Below are 19,405 nucleotides of genomic sequence, written 5' to 3' on the forward strand. Positions count from 1 at the left end.
CAAGGCCAGGGGTCTTCAGCACCAACTTTTTGGGCAGCCCAGCGCCCTAGGCCAGGGGTCCCCAGCACCAACCTCAGGGGGAGCCCCACCGCCCTAGGCCAGGGGTCCCCAGCACCAACCTCCGGGGGAGCCCCACTGCCCTAGGCCAGGGGTCTCCAGCACCAACCTCAGGGGGAGCCCCACCGCCCTAGGCCAGGGGTCCCCAGCACCAACCTCAGGGGGAGCCCCACCGCCCTAGGCCAGGGGTCTCCAGCACCAACCTCTGGGGGAGCCCCCCCACCCTAGGCCAGGGGTCTCCAGCACCAACCTCAGGGGGAGCCCCACCGTCCTAGGCCAGGGGTCCCCAGCACCAAGCTCAGGTGGAGCCCCACCGCCCTAGGCCAGGGGTCTCCAGCACCAACCTCTGGGGAGCTCCACTGCCCTAGGCTAGGGGTCTCCAGCACCAACCTCAGGGGGGGCCCCACCGCCCTAGGCCAGGGGTCCCCAGCACCAACCTCAGGGGGGGCCCCACCGCCCTAGGCCAGGGGTCTCCAGCACCAACCTCTGGGGGAGCACCCCCACCCTAGTACAGGGGTCTCCAGCACCAACCTCCGGGGGAGCCCCACCGCCCTAGGCCAGGGGTCCCCAGCACCAACCTCAGGGGGAGCCCCACCGCCCTAGGCCAGGGGTCCCCAGCACCAACCTCCGGGGGAGCCCCACTGCCCTAGGCCAGGGGTTTCCAGCACCAACCTCAGGGGGAGCCCCACCGCCATAGGCCAGGGGTCCCCAGCACCAACCTCAGGGGGAGCCCCACCGCCCTAGGCCAGGGGTCTCCAGCACCAACCTCTGGGGGAGCCCCCCCACCCTAGGCCAGGGGTCTCCAGCACCAACCTCCGGGGGAGCCCCACCGCCCTAGGCCAGGGGTCCCCAGCACCAACCTCTGGGGAGCTCCCCCCCCCCCACCCTAGGTTAGGGGACCCCAGCCTCTTCTGTAATAAGCGATACTTCTACTTAAGGTAAATCCTCCAGAGCTGCTAACACTGTGAGTCTGGTAATCCTGACATCAGACAAAGGTCCATGCCCCCCCCTGGACTGCAAGGGGTGATGTCACCAGGCAGCGCTGCCAGCACCAACGTGAACGAGGCGCTATCACGGAAGACGTCTGCTTGGGTAACGTGACAGCCGCAGCTGCAACGCCCCTGGGGCCTTATTTATGAAGGACTTGCGCCGCCGATGCGTCACTTTTTCCCATGTTAAAAGTGACGCATCGGCGGCGCAAGTCCTTCATAAATAAGGCCCCTGGTACTGGATGAATTGTACTGTATTCTATTGTAATTGCATTTATATAGTGCTTACTACCCCTGACGAGGCGTTGAAGCGCTTTTTCGGCGAGTACCACGCTACTTCGGAGCCCATAAAGGATTAGTGTTGAATTAGTAGAGTGAAAATAGGAAACTAATTTGAGTGATGGGTATGTTAATCAGTATTTGAATTGAGAAGGATAGTCGAGGGATAGAGAAGGGAAGAGGGTATGCATTTATATAGCGCTTGCTACCCCTGATCGGGGGTTGAAGTGCTTTTTTCGGCGAGTAGCACGTTACTCTTGAACCCATACAGTGTTAGTTGTGAATTAGTATAGTGAAATATGAAATAATTTGAGAAGTGAACATGTTAGTCTGTTATTTGGATTGAAAAGGAGAGCAGAGGGATAGAAGGGAGGGATGTATATATTTTGTTATATAAGGACTACCCCACCATTGTTTATCACTCAAATAGCAGATTTAAATATATTTTGAAAAACCAGCCATTTTTCTCCAAACATCAGCTTATTCTGAAAATACCCAGATGTTGATCTTGAATACTCACTTTTTAATGTAGGTATATATACATTAACTTAACCAAGCAAAGGCCTCTGGGTAGGCAGCGAGGGGTGGTCCTCACAGGCAGGGGAGAGCCCCCCTTCAGAGGTCTGCCCTGGTCTTGGAGACAGCAGGGCCCCTGTGCCAGGGCTCAGGGGGGAGAGATGCCTCCACCCTGCTGCAAGGCTGGCTGTTCTCTCTGATTGTGTCTTTCCTTTCCCTGGCTGTGACTTCCCTGCTGCTCAGCTGGTGTGTGGAGGGGTGGTTGATGGCAGGGAGGCTGCTCCTGGTGGGGTTCATTTCCCTCTACCTATCTTCTTTCAATGAACTTAACCTGGAACTAAGTTTAAATAAATCCAACTTATTTCATACACCTGGCTCCATGGACTTTCAATTGTTACATTGGCCCTTTCATTCCTACTTCTCCAGAGTTCACAGAAACGTGCAGGTGGGGAAGGGGCTTGTCAGATTCCAGCTGGGACCCAGTGGCATAATGAAGTCATACAGGGCCCCCAAGCTCTGGATCCTGTCCAGACCTCCCAGATCCGGACCCTGCCAGTGCCGGAGGGGGCACCCTGGAGCTGGGCCCCCCTTGCAAAGTACGTCTTGCATGGTGCAGTGCCTGAGAGGTGTCTCGCATGGTGCAGTGCCTAAGAGGTGTCTTGCATGGTGCAGTGCCTGAGAGGTGTCTCACATGGTGCAGTGCCTGAGAGGTGTCTTGCATGGTGCAGTGCCTAAGAGGTGTCTCGCATGGTGCAGTGCCTAAGAGGTGTCTCGCATGGTGCAGTGCCTGAGAGGTGTCTTGCATGGTGCAGTGCCTGAGAGGTGTCTTGCATGGTGCAGTGCCTAAGAGGTGTCTCGCATGGTGCAGTGCCTGAGAGGTGTCTTGCATGGTGCAGTGCCTAAGAGGTGTCTTGCATGGTGCAGTGCCTAAGAGGTGTCTTGCATGGTGCACTGGCTGAAAGGTGTCTTGCATGGTGCAGTGCCTAAGAGGTGTCTTGCATGGTGCAGTGCCTAAGAGGTGTCTTGCATGGTGCAGTGCCTAAGAGGTGTCTCGCATGGTGCAGTGCCTAAGAGGTGTCTTGCATGGTGCAGTGCCTAAGAGGTGTCTCGCATGGTGCAGTGCCTAAGAGGTGTCTCGCATGGTGCAGTGCCTGAGAGGTGTCTCGCATGGTGCAGTGCCTAAGAGGTGTCTTGCATGGTGCAGTGCCTAAGAGGTGTCTCGCATGGTGCAGTGCCTAAGAGGTGTCTCGCATGGTGCAGTGCCTAAGAGGTGTCTTGCATGGTGCAGTGCCTAAGAGGTGACTTGCATGGTGCAGTGCCTAAGGAGTGTCTTGCATGGTGCAGTGTCTGAGAGGTGTCTTGCATGGTGCAGTGCCTGAGAGGTGTCTTGCATGGTGCAGTGCCTGAGAGGTGTCTTGCATGGTGCAGTGCTTTGGAAGTGTCTCGCATGGTGCAGTGCCTGAGAGGTGTCTTGCATGGTGCAGTTCTTTAGAAGTGTCTTGCATGGTGCAGTGCTTTGGAGGTGTCTTGCATGGTGCAGTGCTTTAGAAGTGTCTTGCATGATGCAGTGCTTTAGAAGTGTCTTGCATGGTGCAGTGCTTGAGAGGTGTCTTGCATGGTGCAGTGCCTGAGAGGTATCTCGCATGGTGCAGTGCCTGAGAGGTGTCTTGCATGGTGCAGTGCTTTGGAAGTGTCTCGCATGGTGCAGTGCTTTGGAAGTGTCTTGCATGATGCAGTGCTTTAGAAGTGTCTTGCATGGTGCAGTGCTTGAGAGGTGTCTTGCATGGTGCAGTGCTTTGGAAGTGTCTTGCATGGTGCAGTGCTTTAGAAGTGTCTTGCGTGGTGCAGTGCTTTGCAAGTGTCTTGCATGGTGCAGTGCTTTGGAAGTGTCTTGCATGATGCAGTGCTTTAGAAGTGTATTGCATGGTGCAGTGCTTGAGAGGTGTCTTGCATGGTGCAGTGCCTGAGAGGTATCTCGCATGGTGCAGTGCCTGAGAGGTGTCTTGCATGGTGCAGTGCTTTGGAAGTGTCTCGCATGGTGCAGTGCTTTGGAAGTGTCTTGCATGATGCAGTGCTTTAGAAGTGTCTTGCATGGTGCAGTGCTTGAGAGGTGTCTTGCATGGTGCAGTGCTTTGGAAGTGTCTTGCATGGTGCAGTGCTTTAGAAGTGTCTTGCGTGGTGCAGTGCTTTGCAAGTGTCTTGCATGGTGCAGTGCTTTGGAAGTGTCTTGCATGGTGCAGTGCTTTGGAAGTGTCTTGCATGGTGCAGTGCTTTGCAAGTGTCTTGCATGGTGCAGTGCTTAGCAAGTGTCTTGCATGGTGCAGTGCTTTGCAAGTGTCTTGCATGGTGCAGTGCTTTGGAAGTGTCTTGCATGGTGCAGTGCTTTGGAAGTGTCTTGCATGGTGCAGTGCTTTGGAAGTGTCTTGCATGGTGCAGTGCTTTGGAAGTGTCTTGCATGGTGCTAGTGTCTTGCATGGTGCAGTGCTTTGGAAGTGTCTTGCATGGTGCTGTGCTCTGGAAGTGTCTTGCATGGTGCAGTGCTTTGGAAGTTTCTTGCATGGTGCAGTGCTTTAGAAGTGTCTTGCATGGTGCAGTGCTTTGGAAGTGTCTTGCATGGTGCAGTGCTTTGGAAGTGTCTCGCATGGTGCAGTGCTTTGGAAGTGTCTTGCATGGTGCAGTGCTTTGGAAGTGTCTTGCATGGTGCAGTGCCTGAGTGGTGTCTTGCATGGTGCAGTGCTTTGGAAGTGTCGTGCATGGAGCAGTGCTTTGGAAGTGTCTCGCATGGTGCAGCGCTTCGGAAGTGTCTTGTATGGTGCAGTGCTTTGGAAGTGTCTCGCATGGTGCAGTGCTTTGGAAGTGTCTTGCATGGTGCAGTGCTTTGGAGGTGTCTTGCATGGTGCAGTGCTTTGGAAGTGTCTTGCATGGTGCAGTGCTTTGGAAGTGTCTTGATGGTGCAGTGCTTTCGAAGTGTCTCGCATGGTGCAGTGCTTTGGAAGTGTCTTGTATGGTGCAGTGCTTTGGAAGTGTCTCGCATGGTGCAGTGCTTTGGAAGTGTCTTGCATGGTGCAGTGCTTTGGAGGTGTCTTGCATGGTGCAGTGCTTTGGAAGTGTCTTGCATGGTGCAGTGCTTTGGAAGTGTCTTGCATGGTGCAGTGCCTGAGAGGTGTCTTGCATGGTGCAGTGCTTTGGAAGTGTCCTGCATGGTGCAGTGCTTTAGAAGTGTCTTGCATGGTGCAGTGCTCTGGAAGTGTCTTGCATGGTGCAGTGCTTTAGAAGTGTCTTGCATGATGCAGTGCTTTAGAAGTGTCTTGCATGGTGCAGTGCTTGAGAGGTGTCTTGCATGGTGCAGTGCTTTGGAAGTGTCTTGCATGGTGCAATGCTCTACAAGTGTCTTGCGTGGTGCAGTGCTTTGCAAGTGTCTTGCATGGTGCAGTGCTTTGGAAGTGTCTTGCATGGTGCAGTGCTTTGGAAGTGTCTTGCATGGTGCAGTGCTTTGGAAGTGTCTTGCATGGTGCAGTGCTTTGCAAGTGTCTTGCATGGTGCAGTGCTTAGCAAGTGTCTTGCATGGTGCAGTGCTTTGCAAGTGTCTTGCATGGTGCAGTGCTTTGGAAGTGTCTTGCATGGTGCAGTGCTTTGGAAGTGTCTTGCATGGTGCAGTGCTTTGGAAGTGTCTTGCATGGTGCAGTGCTTTGGAAGTGTCTTGCATGGTGCAGTGCTTTGGAAGTGTCTTGCATGGTGCAGTGCTTTGGAAGTGTCTTGCATGGTGCTAGTGTCTTGCATGGTGCAGTGCTTTGGAAGTGTCTTGCATGGTGCTGTGCTCTGGAAGTGTCTTGCATGGTGCAGTGCTTTGGAAGTGTCTTGCATGGTGCTGTGCTCTGGAAGTGTCTTGCATGGTGCAGTGCTTTGGAAGTGTCTTGCATAGTACAGTGCTTTGGAAGTGTCTTGCATGGTGCAGTGCTTTGGAAGTGTCTTGCATGGTGCAGTGCTTTGGAAGTGTCTTGCATGGTGCAGTGCCTGAGAGGTGTCTTGCATGGTGCAGTGCTTTGGAAGTTTCTTGCATGGTGCAGTGCTTTAGAAGTGTCTTGCATGGTGCAGTGCTTTGGAAGTGTCTTGCATGGTGCAGTGCTTTGGAAGTGTCTCGCATGGTGCAGTGCTTTGGAAGTGTCTTGCATGGTGCAGTGCTTTGGAAGTGTCTTGCATGGTGCAGTGCCTGAGTGGTGTCTTGCATGGTGCAGTGCTTTGGAAGTGTCGTGCATGGAGCAGTGCTTTGGAAGTGTCTCGCATGGTGCAGCGCTTTGGAAGTGTCTTGTATGGTGCAGTGCTTTGGAAGTGTCTTGCATGGTGCAGTGCTTTGGAGGTGTCTCGCATGGTGCAGTGCTTTGGAAGTGTCTTGCATGGTGCAGTGCTTTGGAGGTGTCTTGCATGGTGCAGTGCTTTGGAAGTGTCTTGCATGGTGCAGTGCTTTGGAAGTGTCTTGCATGGTGCAGTGCCTGAGAGGTGTCTTGCATGGTGCAGTGCTTTGGAAGTGTCCTGCATGGTGCAGTGCTTTAGAAGTGTCTCGCATGGTGCAGTGCTTTGGAAGTGTCTTGCATGGTGCAGTGCTTTGGAGGTGTCTTGCATGGTGCAGTGCTTTGGAATTGTCTTGCATGGTGCAGTGCTTTGGAAGTGTCTTGTATGGTGCAGTGCTTTGGAAGTGTCTTGCATGGTGCAGTGCCTGAGAGGTGTCTTGCATGGTGCAGTGCTTTGGAAGTGTCTTGCATGGTGCAGTGCTTTGGAAGTGTCTTGTATGGTGCAGTGCGTTGGAAGTGTCTTGCATGGTGCAGTGCCTGAGAGGTGTCTTGCATGGTGCAGTGCTTTGGAAGTGTCCTGCATGGTGCAGTGCTTTAGAAGTGTCTTGCATGGTGCAGTGCTTTGGAGGTGTCTTGCATGGTGCAGTGCTTTGGAAGTGTCTTGCATGGTGCAGTGCTTTGGAAGTGTCTTGTATGGTGCAGTGCTTTGGAAGTGTCTTGCATGGTGCAGTGCCTGAGAGGTGTCTTGCATGGTGCAGTGCTTTGGAAGTGTCTTGCATGGTGCAGTGCTTTGGAAGTGTCTTGTATGGTGCAGTGCTTTGGAAGTGTCTTGCATGGTGCAGTGCCTGAGAGGTGTCTTGCATGGTGCAGTGCTTTGGAAGTGTCCTGCATGGTGCAGTGCTTTGGAAGTGTCTTGCATGGTGCAGTGCTTTGGAAGTGTCTTGCATGGTGCAGTGCTTTAGAAGTGTCTCGCATGGTGCAGTGCTTTGGAAGTGTCTTGCATGGTGCAGTGCCTGAGAGGTGTCTTGCATGGTGCAGTGCTTTAGAAGTGTCTTGCATGGTGCAGTGCTTTGGAAGTGTCTTGCATGGTGCAGTGCCTGAGAGGTGTCTTGCATGGTGCAGTGCTTTGGAAGTGTCTTGCATGGTGCAGTGCCTGAGAGGTGTCTTGCATGGTGCAGTGCTTTGGAAGTGTCTTGCATGGTGCAGTGCTTTGGAAGTGTCTTGCATGGTGCAGTGCTTTGGAAGTGTCCTGCATGGTGCAGTGCTTTGGAAGTGTCTTGCATGGTGCAGTGCTTTGCAAGTGTCTTGCATGGTGCAGTGCTTTGGAAGTGTCTTGCATGGTGCAGTGCTTTAGAAGTGTCTTGCATGGTGCAGTGCTTTGAAAGTGTCTTGCATGGTGCAGTGCTTTGGAAGTGTCTTGCATGGTGCAGTGCCTGAGAGGTGTCTTGCATGGTGCAGTGCTTTAGAAGTGTCTTGCATGGTGCAGTGCTTTGGAAGTGTCTTGCATGGTGCAGTGCCTGAGAGGTGTCTTGCATGGTGCAGTGCTTTGGAAGTGTCTTGCATGGTGCAGTGCTTTGGAAGTGTCTTGCATGGTGCAGTGCTTTAGAAGTGTCTTGCATGGTGCAGTGCTTTGGAAGTGTCTTGCATGGTGCAGTGCTTTGGAAGTGTCTTGCATGGTGCAGTGCTTTGGAAGTGTCGTGCATGGAGCAGTGCTTTGGAAGTGTCTTGCATGGTGCAGTGCTTTAGAAGTGTCTTGCATGGTGCAGTGCTTTGGAAGTGTCTCGCATGGTGCAGTGCTTTGGAAGTGTCTTGCATGGTGCAGTGCTTTGGAGGTGTCTTGCATGGTGCAGTGATTTGGAAGTGTCTTGCATGGTGCAGTGCTTTGGAAGTGTCTTGCATGGTGCAGTGCTTTGGAAGTGTCTTGCATGGTGCAGTGCTTTGGAAGTGTCTTGCATGGTGCAGTGCTTTGGAGGTGTCTTGCATGGTGCAGTGATTTGGAAGTGTCTTGCATGGTGCAGTGCTTTAGAAGTGTCTTGCATGGTGCAGTGCTTTGGAAGTGTCTTGCATGGTGCAGTGCTCTGGAAGTGTCTCCCATGTTGCAGCACTAGCTGGGTCCTGTTTACCGCCCTCCCAGGCCCCCCCAGCAGTCACTGCGCCCAGAAGGAAGCCAGCCTGGCTCCAGGGTGACGTCACCATCAGATACGGCGCCCAGCTGGTGGAGTCCGCAGGCCCTGGCACGGGGGCCGCGCCCAGGGCACGGGGCTCCAGTACAATGAGGCGGCCCTAGACACTCCACCATGCCGGCAGACGGAGCGGGCGACGGGGGCACCACGTCCCCCTGTCTCTCCAGGGCAGGGAGCGCAGAGACACCAACATAACACATGGGAGGCGCCAGCTCTCCATGGCGGGGTGCCAGGGGGAACAGCGGGCCAAGCTGCCAGGTCCCCGGGATAGCTGGACAGGGAGACGGGGGCCAATTCACAGAACTAACTTAAGACAAAATCCTAAACTAACTACCACTTACTCCTTTTGGTCTTCACAGATGGGGCAAGACAGGGAGACGGGGTGAGGGGGCAAGACAGGGAAACGGGGTGAGGGGGCAGGACAGGAAGATGAGGTAAAGGGTTTGGGACATGGAGATGGAATAGGGGTGAGAGGGAGGCGGGTCTGGACAGGTACATGGGGCATGGGGTGAGGGGACGGGGTGCAGGACTGGGAGACGGGGTACAAGTTGAGGCGCAGGGAGACAGGGGACAGGGTGAGGGGTAGGACAGGGAGATGGGATGAGGGGGCTAGACAGGGAGACAGAGTGAGGGGGCAGGATACATGGTGAGATTAATTCCCCTTCAATCCTGAGGCTCCCTGGGGGCCAAATAGCCCACCAGGTACCTCCAGTAAGCGCCACAGAGCTGCGTTGCAGAGAGGTGTAAAAAGGGGCGTGGCCTCTGACCACCTCTCTGTAAAGCAGCTTTCTGGCGCATGCTGGAGGTACCTGGTGGGCTAGTTGGCCCCCAGGGACCCTCAGGATTCAAGGGGACTTCATACCCCAAATTGCAACATGCTAGGGGGCGCGTTTGCACAGTGGTGCAGGGAGGGGCCGGGGTCTGATATAAGAAGTAGGCAATCCCACTGTGTGGGACTTACTGGTGGTAATAAAAGTGATAGTTGGCCCCCGAGGTTGCCGGGGGCTAGCTACTCCTCCAGTTACCTCCAGTCAATCTCACACAGTAAGATTGCTAAGAGGTGTTTGAAGGCCACACTCACCTTTCTCCACCACTCTGCAAACGCAACTGCTATGTTATAGTTAGAAATTAGCATTAGAAAAACCTTTGAAATTCACTGAAAAAAACATAAGTTTCAGGGACTGTTAGAAGTGGGATCTCTGGTTGGCTGAGGCTTGCGCCAAAGCAAGGCAGAAACCACCACTCTAGTCAGGGCAAGGGAGTTACACGCCAAGATAACCCCTGCTCACCCCCTTGGTAGCTGGGCACGAGCAGTCAGGCTTATCCCTGAGGTCCTGTGTAAAGCATTTGTGCACGCACCCACCAGCAACAACATCACAAGCCCCCCACAATAGGAACTCCACACAAGGTTATATATAAAGATAGCCTTTGTATTATCATAAAACACATTAGAATAGTACCCACACAATACACACTGTGCCAGCTGGCACGGGCAATATCTACAGGGGATTATATACACGTGAGAGGCCACCGGGACCACTGTCCGAACCATCACGAAGTGAAGATAGTAAATGTAGAACATCTAATAAGCATAGAACACGACCAGTAATTACTGGCAACCACTGGACTCTGCACGTCCTGTAACACCACCCTACCACGCACAGGATCACATTGAGGCATGAAATACATTCTGCGCCACCGTCAGAAGCCTAAACCTATCATGCAATCCTCTCCTAAGTCTAAACACATTAGACCCTGACCTCCGAAGCACAATTCACATTAGGGAATAATCTCCCGAGCATAAACCACGGTGGGCTTTGGACCTCATACCTAAACCACAGTAGAGGATGACTCAACCATAAAGATAGTCTGCAAAACCTCATAATCATAAACCACATTTAGAGGCATAAAACAGGGTGCGTAAATCCTAGCAGAGAAATCACATTTCCTAGCACCACATGAATCACAGTAGGGTCTCGCGCCCTACAAACCTAACAGTCCCCTGGCGAACTGGCCTCTCAAAGGGGCTTAAATGCCCTATGTCCAAAGTGTCAGGGCGGCTGCCAATGCTGCAAAATCCATGTGCCCAATTGCGTAGACTTAAATGTTGCAGCTTTGAAAGTACGGGGCTTAAAGGCGGCACCCAGCGGCACCCGCAGGTGACAACAAGATCCTTAATGTGGTGACTAGTGCGGGCACTCAGCGGCACAGCGGCCCACAACAGCGATATCGATGATTTCCGTAGGATGGCAAAATGTGGGCACTCAGCGGCAAAGCTCTTCAGCTGCAGCGGCCCACAATAGCGATAGCGATGACTTTCAGCCTGCGTTCCCCGCAGTAGAACCAGAGGCTCTGGAATTCTCAACAGAGGCCTCACCTGCGAGTAGAATCCCCCTCAAATAGGAATCCGGACGGCTGATGGGTGAAGTCGAATGTCCCTGAGACTTCAGCAGGAGGCAAGCTCGAATCAGGCCCAAGGGTAGTTGCTGCAGCAAGAAGGATGAAAGTTTCAAAGTCCTTTCCCTCTAGTTACACGGACAGAGGTTCTTCTTGGCATCCAAAAGTAACACGTTCTTCCTCCAGGAAAGAATTAAAATATATCGCTCACAGGGCGCAGGGAGCCATAGCTCCAAAGGAAAAAGCCCTCAGCAATCAAGGGGGCAATGCAGGGCCCGGGGAGGCAAGCGCTCACGGCAGTTCCTCCTGGGCCCCAGGAGGATCAGGAACAGCACAACATCCTAGAAGAGCACCGTGGAACTGAACAATGTCACGGGGTCACGGGGTCACAGCCCCTTCACTTATGCCACCAAAAGACTTTGTTCTCAACAGTCACAAGTCACTGAACCCAGCCAGAACAAGAATGGTGTCAACAAGGCTGCATCCTGCCTTTGAGGAAGAGGGGGTCTGCCATCAACCGCACAGTGGGAGGTGGAGCCACCATTCACCTTGCCAGGCACAGCCCTATTCAGGACAAGGAGCAACCCCTTCCCAGTACTCAATGCAGATCTCTATATTCAACCCATGACTGGCTCAGCCTGTCCTGTCCCTCCAAAACCAGACATGCAATTCACATCTGGCGGGCGGACACATAACACACAGTTATGCCAACTTGTAAAAGTGGCATTTCTCACATAGTCATAATGAGTCTACTCTGCGCACACCATTGCGCAGCTTTTATTCTCACACTTTCATACATACCAGACTTGACCATACTGCTCCTCCCATAACAGACATTACCACTGACACACGCTGAACAGGGAATCCCTCATGCATTCCGATGGGAGGGCCGGCCACGCTCACTCTCACTAAATGTAACTCAGAGCGCACACACTTTACACAGGACCACAGTGCTAAAGTGCCAGGGGCCTAAAACCACTAACACTACAGAGAGAAAAAGGCTGGGAGAAATGCACAAAGTTTATGGGTGAACCTTCAGAAAGGGCCAAGTCCAACGGGGACGTTATAGATAGTTGGACATTTCACTCGTCCTAAACCATAGAAAGTCCACCATAATAGTTATGCCTATAAGCAATCCATTCTTAGACATTGGCAAATTTGATCCAACGAACCAGATTTCAAAGGGATCTTTCGAAATCAGCCAAGATTTGCTTATACCCGTAGCAGAAACATCCAGGACATGCTCAAAAAAAGAATTCAAGACTCCACACATGAACCTTACAAAGGCACAGTACCATGTTTTAATTGCAACAATTGCCACGCAATTATCAAGGGTAACTCGATTAATCATCCTCGGCAAGGAAATCCTATACATCTCAAAGTCACGGCAACTTGCGATAGCATGAACCTTATATACCTTCTCAAATGCCCATGCGGCCTGGTATATGTGGGCAAAACAACTAGGAAGATAAAGACTCGTTTGACAGAACATAAAAGCAATATAAGAACAAAGACTGATAAATCACCAATTGCTGTTCATTTCAATGAAAAAAGACATAACATCTCACAATTAAAATTTCTGGTGCTTGAAATGATTACCCCCATGGGAAATCAAGATGCGAACAAAATACTCTTACAAAGAGAAAATCAATGGATTTTTAGGTTGGACTCTTTAAAGCCGCATGGGCTCAATGAACGCTTGGACCTCTTGTGTTATTTGTGAACAATGACAACAGTGGCACCTACATAATCACATTGATTGCATTTTCGTAATATGATTTGTTGCCTTTATTTTTATTTGATGTCTTATATTTGATGATTTGTTTCAGTAATAACTGTCAAGTCTTCACGAGTTATACGTTACTGGGTGGGTCACTTAAGCAGAATATACCATTCCAATATGGCCGACCTCATTTGCTAACCTGAGTCCGCTGTAACTTTTTTAAGTACTTGAGAGAAAGGCCGTCTTCACTTTTGCAGATCACCTTGTTGCATTAATGGCGACGGGTTAGTCCCGCGTTTGTTCACTTTGCGAGTACTATGCATGTATCTTTATAACAGCGGTAAGTTGACAACATTGGGATTTGAGCGGGGATGAACAACAAGTTGTACTCATATGCAAGATTCAGTTTCGAATGAGAAATTTTTACACGTTAACTTGAAGGCACTGTTTAGGCAACTTTGTTTTTTGTTTTAAACACATGACACATTTGGTTGTTGGTTACGGAATCTCACCTTGCTTACGTTAGGGGCGATTGCGTGTCTCCAGAGTTTAAGTTTTTTTAGAACTGTTGAATTGATTCCGAGTAGGATTTTCATTTAGTAACGGTTATGTGGGAAAAATGTACTGCATACGTGTTTGTTATTCAATATATGTTTGGGATAGAAGAGATAGAATGATGGACCCTCATTTATACGTATTATTTCTACAGATTCCCCTGATGAAGTACCTATCAGAGGTACGAAATGCATTGGGAAAAGCCTTATATATCCACATGGATTTATGGATTTATGGATGTATGATTATGACATGCTTCAAGATGTGAATTTCAACATTTGAAAAATGAAGTAATAAATCAAAGGATGATGTAAAATAACGAATTCATTATTCATTGGTCATATATGATTTAAAACAATACACAGATCGCAGCGTCGATCCGACATAGCAGTGCCCAGTGGGTCGTTCGCAAACCAAAGGAAACGCTTCTTGCCACATGGACAACCACACCTGATGTTCGACTAGGTGATACCTCCGTGGCACGCTATACTTGCACAACTGTCTAAATCTCAAGCCTGTGCCCAACCGCCCCTGTTTATTCAATATACCATAATAGTTAGTTCAGCTAACTATAACTCGCGCCCCTGCAATGCACTGTTGATGACGTCACATATTACATCATTCATGACATGGTCAGTGACATCACTGATGACATCACTGATGACATCTCAATTGACATCACTGATGACATCATCCACGTGATAATCTGATGCACCTCCTCACACTCTAACCTTTGATACACCTTCTGTAAAATACAGACTACCATTTTCGAAACCATCGACACACCAATACCATTTACTACATACGCACTCACTGATTCCTAGGTCTACACATACATTCACTCATTCACCCATACTGTCACTCACACATGCAGTCGCTCATCAGTACAACACTGTCATATGCACTCATACACCTATACAGACACACACACACCACCACTCATCCAGAGTTACTCACACACAGTCATGCAAAGAATCAATCACACTTCCATTTCCTCAACTATACAGTTATACACACAACATCTTACTTATTCAAACATATATTAACACATACTTACTCTCTTATACAATCACTGATACAAGTACACACTCATCCATACAGCCACTCTCACAATCACTGACTCACGTATAGTCCTTTATATACTCCAACTCTCACATACACTGCCTTTTACATATGTATTTACTTGGACAAGTACCACTGAGACATCTAATCTTTCACCAACACACCCATACACACACTCAACCACCCATACAGCTGTTTCCTCATGCACTCTTGAACCCATACACCCAGTGAATCAACCACTCACACATCCATGCACAGTCACACACCTTCCACCCACACACACAAACACTCAGGCACCCATACAGATACTCAGACAACCAATCAATAACCCATACAGACACTCAAGTAGCTGCTGACCAACAGATGCAGCAGCTTATACAACAACAGACAGACTGATAGACATTCACACAGTTTAGTCACTACCCTATGCATTCAGTAAGACACATTTAATCACTCACTTATACAGTCAGTCACTCACCTACTAAATCCTCCATCCAGACACTTATACACCCACTCATTCTTCAATACACCTAGGAATATATAAAGCATATTTAAACTTTATAGAAACACACAGTCACTGGATGATGTCATCAGTGATTGGACTTCGAGCTACTGGGACCTTTACTCTTGGACTCCTGGTTCTGGGCTGCTGACTTGCTTCTACACCACTGCTCGCCAGACCCGCTTCGCAGGGGAAGCCGCCGGGGAATCTGTGGAGCTGCTGTGCTGACAGAGGAGTGTTGGGGCATCTGCTCAGGGCTGCGAGCGTTCTGCAGGGACTGCATTTCCCAGGAGTCCCTGCCTGGCCAATTTAGATCACCTGACCCGCTCTCCCTGTTAGCCCTGCCCCCCCGTGCGTCACACCTAAGCTATAATAGTGGCGTCTACTTCCGCTGCGCAGGAGCGCGCGGGAGAAGCCCGGGAGAAGCCTGGGACAAGGGCGGGACCGTCTGTGGCCGTCCGTGGTCGGGTGAGGTTGGGTTGGGCCATTCCCCCTGTTAATTTTGTATACATTATTGATGGTGTTAGTATAATTTTGATATTGTTATAGTACTAATTAAAACTGCAATGCCTCTATGCTCCGGTAAGGAACCTACAGTACAATTGCAGACTGCTAAGGGGGTGGTCTCCGGTCCATTAGACGCATTTATTACTCAAGCTACTGGGATCTTAGAAAAAGAGATAGCGATGGCTGAGAAAAGGCTCTCTATTGACCTAGTTAGTGGGAAGCGTTCCTCTCTGGGTAGGTTGGCAATAATACCCAACCCCGTTGCACAAGCCCCGAGTAACAGTCTACACTTGGTTACAGCAGAGGTGGTTGTGCACCGCGAGGGGGAAGGGGAGGGCCTCCCACCCTCCGTGGGGGAGACTGATCCGTATCTGGATGATACCCAAGATAGCAGGGGAAATGAAAATGAAAGTGTGCTCTTGGCCAGCAATTCTGAGTCGGACTCACCAGGTGACGAGGACTCGTTGAGAATTGCACCTCGCAAAAGGAAAAGGCGCTTGGGCCACCAGGGGGGGGGAGCCTACAAGATACCAAAGACTATTGATCTGCCCACACTAGTGCCCCAAACCCAGAGGCCCTTCCGACCCTTTGTCCTGCCCTGGTACCAATAGATCCATTACGCCCCTCCCATATCCCCTTTGGTTCCTCTGACCCATGCCCAACCTGTCTTAGTAGCGATGAAAGCTTATTGGTAAAAATGGAGGCCGTGATTAAAACTCTTTTACTTCCTGTACTTGAGAGAACAAGGCTGATGACCTCTAAACTGGATGCACTTGAGTCCATTGTAAATACTAATACTGGTTTACTACATAAGTTTACTAGCCCCAAAAATGTCGTGGGGAATCCTTGTTCCTCTGCGAGCAACACAAAGGGCCAGAAAACTGCATCAACTGGTAAAACAGTAACCTCCGTGACCACTGGCTTAGCATTAAATTATTCTGACCCTAAAACAAATAAAGATTCAGTGGCGGGGGGATCCTCTAGGGTTAAGGATTGTACTCCGGTTGTAGGCTCTTTGTTGCAGGTGCCAAAGAAGGCCACCTCCAAATCTAATCCCCAACGAACACCGGCGTTACGGCCGCAAGACCGTGCAAAGGGTGCTCCTAGTACTTCGTCTCAGTCTACCCCAGGGCAGGCAGCTAAAGTGAGCATGAACTCTACTACCCCCTTAGGGAAACCTAACGAGCGGGCTCACCCTCGCACAGACCTACCCCCTGAAACAGCCCGGCACACGATAGTTTTAACTGGTGTAGCACAACTTAGGGAGGGTGCCAACGAATCTTATGGGGACCTTCGTAACAAAGTGGTATTCTGGTTAAACAAAAATCGCCCCCTTCCCCAATCATCCTCGACTGAAATTCTGTTTGTGAGGAGAGTTGAATGGGTGGGTCACGGCAGTAAGGACTTAGAGGGGGATTGTATTATTATATCTTTTAAAGATCCCTGGGTGGTAGATTTCTTATGTAGGGAAGCAAGGTTTGCAAGACTGGGGGATGTGCAGACCTTAGGTCTTCGCTATTTTTATCCAAGACGATTCTGTGAGTTTCCCCCGAGACATCTACCCTCAAGATTATCAGTCAGGAGGCCCCAAGCTGATAGAACACCCTACCCCCCGCAGTACCCATTATTGATTAACCGCTTTGAGCCCCTCTCTGGCCTGGAGGCCATTGATTGACTCCACCCGGTTGCAGGGAATGAAAAGGTTATGAGGAATCGGGTGAGCGAGGCAGACGGAGCTGGTTTGGAGATGCCTCAGGGGGTTGTTGGGAAAGAGAGAATGGGGGTGCTGGATTCAGGGGAGAGTTCTGAAATACCCACAGGGGGTGTGATAGAAGGTGCTGGTGGGGTGGGGTTCGAGCAGGGAGATACTAGCAAGGTGGTAACGGCTCGAGATGCGACTAGGGTGGAGAGTCATCAAGTGAGCTTAGCTGCACCCATGGCAGTGGACCGGAGTGGGCCACGTAGCGTAACAACAATACAGGAAACACTCAAATTAGCCTCTTGGAATGTGGCAGGGATTAAGGGGCGGATGGATTCTGAGGATTGGTTAGAATACATTGATACCGGCAGAAATGGTATAACAAGTAATGTAGGGAGGCCCATAGCAGATTAGTGAATGCAGTTAAGTCCAGGATTTTGAGTGATATAAAGGAAACCAGGGCACAGTATAAAAAGTCCAGTGGGAAGCAAAAAGAGAGTGGGAAGATAATTATTGGTCTGACCTTCTGGACGCCTGCACTTCCAATAACCAGATGAAGTTCTGGGAAATTATAAAGTGGGGCAGAAACCCCGACTCCCAAACACCTACTAACCATGTATCCGCAGAAGCCTGGGTGGAGTTCTACTCCGGTCAATTCAAGGATTTGAATTTAGAATCCACTACAGGCTTACCCAGGTTACAAACGATGTTTGTCCTTACAGAAGAGCTGACTTTTACAGAACAGGAGACCGAGATTGCACTTGGCCTGAGCCAGCGGGGGAAAGCACCGGGATGGATCTAATCCCAGCTGATCTATATAAAAACAATCCCCAACTTTGGGTTCCCTACATAACCAGGATCGCAAATACTATTGCTAAGGGGGCCAGGATCCCCGTGTCATGGAAGGGGGCTAAGATTCTCCCAATTTTTAAAAAAGGTGATCGTTCGAACCCAGGGAATTACCGTCCAATTAGCCTTATAGACTCATTCCAAAAGGTCATAGCAAGGATGGTCCTTGCAAGAGTTCAGGGCTGGATGGAGCTAGAGGGTTTTTTGTCCCCAATGCAGGCCGGCTTCAGATCTGATACAAGTACCATCGATCAGGTTTTCAGATTTTGTCTGATCTACTGGAAGGTGGTGCTGCTGGGCGCTGGAACTATCTATGCCGCGTTTATCGATCTGAAGTCGGCCTTCGACTTGGTGCCAAGGGCCAAATTTTGGTCCGTTCTTAGAGACCTGGGATTGCCAATAGAATTATTAGATCTGATTGTCAGATTACACGAGGGCAATTTTGCAAGGGTTAGGTGGGGAGGCCAAGGACAGGTGACGGACTGCTTCCCCGTAACACGGGGCGTCCGTCAGGGATGTGTACTGGCACCCACGCTCTTCCTATTGTTCATCGATCAAGTGGTTAAGTTTTTTGCTAGTACCCCCACTGATGCACCCACTCTGGGGGGGGGGCAGGTTTCCTATGCTCATCTTCGCTGAAGACACATTACTCCTCTCTAAGACCCGTAGCGGTTTACAGTCAGCACTGGACCGCTTTGAGGAGTTCTGTCGCATCAATGATCTTAAGATTAATGTGAGCAAAACTAAATTTATGGTGCTCCTAAGAGTCATCCCCTAAGGAGTGCAGTGACTATGAATGGAGAGAGTTTGGAACAAGTCGAGGTTATGACCTATTTGGGAGTAACCTTGGATTATCGTCTCCGTTGGAAAGCGCAGGTGGACACATTACATTTAAAATTTGCGCGTCTCACGGGTTGTCTCCTACAAGAGCAAAAAAGGTCCCTTACTAAACAAGTTAAACCTGCACTTCGGATCTATACCACCAAGGTTAACGCTGCAATTTTGTATGGGGCAGATCTTTGGGGACATATGGACCTCTCTACCATGGTGAAAACGTAGTGCAAGTTCATGCGGAAACTTGTAGGTCTACCCCAATCCTCTCCATCTAAACCACTTTTTCCGGATATGGGTTCTAACCCAATAAACGAAATGGCAAGGTACAGACTGGTGGCTTTTTGGAGACGTATTTGGACCTCTCCTGACCTTAGTCTTTTTGCTAATGAGCTTGCAGAAGTAAGATCAATTTGGGGGTCCGGTGGTATTCCATGGCTGCGTGCAGTAAAATCGATCCTGGTTGAAATGGGCCTTGAACAGTTGTGGGTTTCCCCGGGATCTAATATTTTTCCATCAAAACAGGAGTACAAGGCACTTTACTGGGCCTCTGTTGGTCAAGCTTTGGTTACTGCTTCTGGCTCCGCTAGTTTAACAGGAAGCTTCCTGACTCACAAGTTGGATCCCTTCCTAGAGAACTATTGGGACATTATCACTAGGCCACTTGACAAGAAACGTTACCACCAGTTTCGTGTGGGATCTTTGCCCTTGAATTCGTTCACTAAAAACTGGTCTAATGGAGTGAGTGAATATTGCCCTTGGTGCCCGGTACACAAGGAGAGTGTGGGTCATCTTCTATTTGCCTGTTCGATTTATCAAGCCCCTCGAAGTAAATGGATAAAACCCCTTTGCCAGCGACTTAAATACAAAGGGTGTGCTGAGGCTATTTAGGCACTTAGAACTAACACCTCTGATGTGATTGTTGTGAGCGTAGCCAAATTCTTGGGGTGGGCTTGGGTGATCAGAA

The 19,405-nt window shown here is 50.2% G+C and overlaps 1 protein-coding gene across 1 annotated transcript in view; it reads right to left on the minus strand.

The window, feature by feature from the left end:
* The window catches only part of LOC147659240 (endoglin-like), a gene marked incomplete at its 3' end in the record, with an annotated part of 108,824 nt that overhangs the window by 53,768 nt on the left and 35,651 nt on the right, over positions 1 to 19,405 (minus strand). The gene's annotated exons all lie outside the window — the stretch shown is intronic.

This window comes from Lissotriton vulgaris, unplaced genomic scaffold (assembly GCF_964263255.1).
Source record: "Lissotriton vulgaris unplaced genomic scaffold, aLisVul1.2 SCAFFOLD_881, whole genome shotgun sequence".
In the NCBI taxonomy this organism is placed as follows: domain Eukaryota; kingdom Metazoa; phylum Chordata; class Amphibia; order Caudata; family Salamandridae; genus Lissotriton; species Lissotriton vulgaris.